General features: G+C 51.5%; 1 long non-coding RNA gene across 4 annotated transcripts in view; it reads right to left on the bottom strand.

The window, feature by feature from the left end:
* Positions 1–248: 248 nt before the first annotated feature.
* Positions 249–4,814, bottom strand: part of LOC104989042 — a 12,174-nt gene continuing 7,608 nt past the window's right edge. Inside the window, exons 3-5 of one of the 4 annotated variants that reach the window (XR_825312.1) lie at positions 3,046–3,133; positions 2,473–2,602; positions 249–1,050 (exon numbers count right to left, since the gene is read on the bottom strand). This is a non-coding gene — a long non-coding RNA (uncharacterized LOC104989042). The remainder of the gene's footprint in view (positions 1,051–2,472; positions 2,603–3,045; positions 3,134–4,814) is intronic. The other 3 variants (XR_825313.1, XR_825311.1, XR_825314.1) reach the window with 3 other exon arrangements.

Genomic DNA, 4,814 nt, shown 5'->3' with positions numbered 1-4,814 from the left:
CCTGTCCTTAACCCTGACCTGTAACAGGATACATCCTGTAGTGGGCATTTCCTTCTTAATTGCTTCATGACCATTTAGGAGCTAGCCTACTTTAACCTGCCTCCCTGGTGGCTCAGATGGTAAAGAATCTGCTTGCAATGCAGGAGACCCAGGTTTGATCCCTGGGTCAGGAAGATCCCCTGGAGAAAGGAAATGGCTACCCACTCCACTATTCTTGCCTGGAGAACCCCAAGGACAGAGGAGCCTGGCGAGCTATAGTCCATGGAGTTGCAAAGAGTCAGACACGACTGAGTGACTAAGTACACATAAAAATGACCTTTTGAGAGAACTGGCATATTCTGTCAGCATTGTGGGCCCCCTGGGCTGGTGCTGATGTGTAGCTAGGAAGACCCCTGGAGAGGTCCCAGAGGCATCCTGGGTCTCAAGGAAGTCAAGATCCCACCAGGTTCAGGTTCATAAATCCCAGCCGTGCTGAGGTTCCATTTATTGTCACAGCCCTCTCCACTGCTGGGTGTGCTTCTTCCACCAGCAGACTCCCCCTCTTCTGCATTGCTTACGCCCTGCTCCTGTAGTCCATGACAGCTTTGGAAAGGTACAGTTGCTATGGTAATGCCCAGAGCCATCTGAATTCCTGCTGCACCTTCTGGAAGACAAGGGTTTGTGAGGAGCTGTGCAGTAGATTCCAAACCTAGCCTTTCCTGACCACCTCTGTCAGGGGTCAGGTGACTGCTGGAGGTGGTGCAGGACATGGGTAGCCCACCTTCCGTGGGCAGACATTCCATCACTGCAAGCTGCATGCAACTGGACAGGTCCTCCACACGTGGATCAGAAAACCAAGTAAGTCTCTTCCTGGGGGATTTTAGGTGTAAGAGACAATGCCGGGGGCCCTCAAACTTAGTATCCCCCATGGGCTTATTAAAATAGGGAGAGCTGGGTCCCACCCCCAGAGTACCTGGGGCAGAGCCAGAGAATCTGCATTTCTAACAAGCTCCTGAGTGATGGTGGTGGTGATGGTGGTGTAGATCCAACCACAATGTGAGGAACACCATTCTAGGAGGAGAAAAGCATATCAGTGCAAGAAACCATGGCCAGTCAGGTGGAAAAGGGACAGCATCAGTTGTCTATTGTAGAGAAAGAGAGACTTCCCTTCTGGGAGGGCTCTGCTGTCCTCCCAGAAGGGAAGTCTGGGACTCTGCTGTCCTCCCACATTTCTTGGCCAGGATACCAGAAGGACTGGTGATCCTAGGCTGTTTATTTTTGGTTCCCCACCACTCAATAAACAAAGACCTTCCCCTATGAGTGAGGGTGGGGCAGCTGTCATAGGTGAAGCCTTGAACTTGGAGAAGACCAACCTCACAGATGCCTCGTGACTGAGTGAGTCCTACATGGTCTACCATCTCAGTGTCCGGGAGACCAATGACCTGCCTGGCTCAGGAGGGAGGGAGAAGAGGGGAGAAAGGCTGTTGCTGGCACTGAGCCCCCACCATTGGAGTTTTTACAGCAAGATGCCTTCCCCAGAATGTTGTTTGGTCGTCGTGTCTGACTCTTCACAACCCCATGGGCTGAAGCACACCAGGTTTCCCTGTCCTTCGCCATCTCCCAGAGTTTGCTCAAGTTCATGTCCATCGCATCAGTGATGCTCTCCAACCATCTCATCCTCTGTCATCCTCTTCTGCCTTCAGTCTTTCCTAGCATCAGGGTCTTTTCCACTGAGTCAGCTCTTTGCATCAGGTGGCCAAAATATTGGAGCTTTAGCATCAGTCCTTCCAAAGAGTATTCAGGGTTGATTTCCTTTAAGATTGACTGGTTTGATCTCCTTGCTGTCCAGGAACTCTCAAGAGTCTTCTCCAGCACCACAGTTCAAAAGCATCAATTCTTTGGTGCTCTGCCTTTTTTATGGTCCAGCTCTCACAACCGTACGTAACTACCATAGCCTTGACTGTATGGACCTGTGTTGGAAAAGTGATGTCTTTGTGTTTTAACACACTGTCTAGGTTTGTCATAACTTTCCTGGCAAGGAGCAGTCACCTTCTCATTCCCTTCCCTAGAATGTAAATACTGTATTCTCCACTAAATGATGTTCAGGCCCCAGCTGGGCTGCTTACCTTCAGCCTATGTGAAACTCCTATTCCCATGGCTACTGTTGTAAGAGAGAGAATGATGAGTAGAGAACCTGATTGGGCTTCCCAGGTGACGAATTGGGAAAGAATCTACCTGCCAATGCAGGAGATGCAGGGTTCAATCCCTGGGTCGGGAAGATGCCCTGGTATAGGAAATGGCAACCCCCTCCAGTATTCTTGCATGGGATATCACATGAACAGAGGAGCCTGGTGGGCTACAGCCCATAGGGTTGCAAAGAGTCAGACACAACTGAACAAGATCAGGAGAGAACCTGATTGACATTGCAGACCCTCTTCCCAGTTACAAATAGTACTAATAAGTGCCAAGGATTCTGACATCTTCTCTGCATACTTAGCCTTGCCTGGGAAGCGAGGTCTGTAGGTGGTGGGCTTGGTGACTCTCCCACTGACCGTGTTGGCAAACAGGTGGAGGGTACTCTGGCGTCATCTTCCCCGCCATGGCAGGACAGTTTTGGTAGAGCCTGGTGTGAGAAAATGGACATCAAATCAGTTTCCCAATTTTAGAAAGCACTGTTAATTTCCCTGAATGTTCACTGGAAGGACTGATGCTGAAGCTCCAATATTTTGGGAAGCTCCAATATACATTGGATGTAAAGAGCTGACTCATTGGAGAAAACCCTGATGCTGGGAAAGATTGAAGGCGAGAGGAGAAGGGGATGACAAAGGATGAGTTGGTTGGACGGCATCACCAACTCAATGAACATAAGTTTCAGTAAACTACAGGAGATGGTGAAGGATAGGGAAGCCTGGCATGCTGCAGTCCATGGGGTCGCAGAGTCAAACATGACCAAGCAACTAACAACAGTTAGTGTCCCAGCTCTGTGAAGGTTTGGGTGGGTGTGACTGCTTACATTTATAACATGTAGAATCCCTAAGGAAGACCATGAGGAAAACTGGGACTTACTGGGGTGGGGGTGGGCGTCCTTTGAAGAGGCAGAGTCCGGAGAGCCACTCTTGAATGTCTGAGACCACGCTCTAAGCAGAGCCTAGCACTGATAAAGGTAGAGATTAAGAAAGAACATGTAGCCTAGCATGGGACTGTCATTCATTCTAGAAGGTACTTGATGAGCAGTCTGTGCTGGGTACCAGATGCCCTCCTCAGGTCTTCAGGCCTCACTGAATGCAGGACCTTAGAGGTTAAGGTTGAAGCCTGGTCTGAGGTCATAACTAGGGTGAGTAGGGGAGTGAGCTTGGAGGGATTACATTGCCCTCTGAAGCCCGTCAGCTTTGGGATGGTGGGTGCTGCCTGAGGCCACTGCCAGGAGGAAGGGAAATGGTCACCTAGCAGTGTGCATCTCTGGGGAGAGGAAATTGGAAAAAGATTCAGAAGCTAAGGGTCATGACTAATATGTATTTTATAGCACCAGGGGCCCAGGCGTACTACCAAGGAATAAGGAGATCATTCACAAGCAGTTATAACCTGAATCCTCTGCAGCCCCAGCAAGTGTCCTCAGACACACTTCACCCAGCTTTAGTGGAAGTGCACAGAAACCTCAGGACATGGGCACACACTCCTTCACCCTTGCAACCTGACTTGCAGAGTTTAGGTGTCAAGGGCTACTGTTTTCTCTGAAAGTAGAGCCTTAGACTTGGCACCTGACTTGGGCCTGGGAGAGCATCTACCCAGCAGGCCTCAAGATCACTTGTGTACCTTGGGCTTTTCATTCAGGTCCCAGCTCAGGGGTAATGCCTTCAGCACCATGCCTGATCCGAAGGTCTTAATCACTTTAGTCTCTTTCCCTCCCCACAGAGTTGGCATCCTTGCCCACCAGGCACTCAGCCCCTCACTGAAGAAGAATTGTCTGTGTCCTGAATCTAAAAACCTCTAGAAATCCTCCCTGGGAATCCCAAGCCGGGCGGTCCAGGCCCCTCCAGGCTCTTCCCTCCTCTACAGAGCCTGACCGCCACTGGGGGGCGATAGGCAGTGTGGCTTTGGTTCACCTCATCAACCCCATGGAAATGGACTTCCCTGGTGACTCAGTGGTAAGGAATCTGCCTGTAATGCAGAAGACGTGAGTTTGATCCCTGAGTCGGAAAGATCCCCTGGAGAAGGAAATGGCAACCCACTCCTGTATTCTTGCTCGGAAAATTCCATGGACACAGGAGCCTGGCGGGCTATGGTCAACAACTTAGTGAATAAACAACAACAATCAACCACCTGAGGAGCTCTGCCCTCCTAGGCATCCCCTTAAGGGGTAGGTCTTCTGGAAGAAACATCTCAGGGCTAGGGAGGCCAGGATGGAAGAGCAGCTCTGGGAAGGGCAGCAGGTGGGCACAGATGCTGCTTGGGAGGGAGTCTGGTGCAGGGTCAGCCAGCCAGCCTAAGGTTCCCCCTGGATCAGGGCCCCTAAACGGGAGTCAGGCTGAGGGTGAGAAGGAGGACTCCAGGCTTGGGATCCTCCAAGGTCCCCCTCTTCCCTGACTGTGGGCGCTGTTTGTCCTGCTCTCCTCGTTGCCTTGGCAACCACCCTGGGGTCATCCTTTGCAGCCAGCCTGTCCTGGGAGCCCAGGGCCAGGCTCTTGCCATCAGAGGAGGGGAAGGGAGAATGGGATGTACAGGCACAGCAGGGTGACCTGGGAGAGGAAAGTGCAAGAGGAAGACAGTCCAAGAGGATGGGGAGAGAGGCAGAGCCTGAGGTGAGGGGGATCAGCCAAGGAGAGGCTGGGGGGAGG

Source organism: Bison bison, unplaced genomic scaffold, assembly GCF_000754665.1.
Source record: "Bison bison bison isolate TAMUID 2011002044 unplaced genomic scaffold, Bison_UMD1.0 scf7180017864145, whole genome shotgun sequence".
NCBI lineage: Eukaryota > Metazoa > Chordata > Mammalia > Artiodactyla > Bovidae > Bison > Bison bison.
The sequence above is the reverse complement of the archived record's forward strand: the minus strand, read 5'-3'. Positions and strand labels throughout refer to the sequence as shown.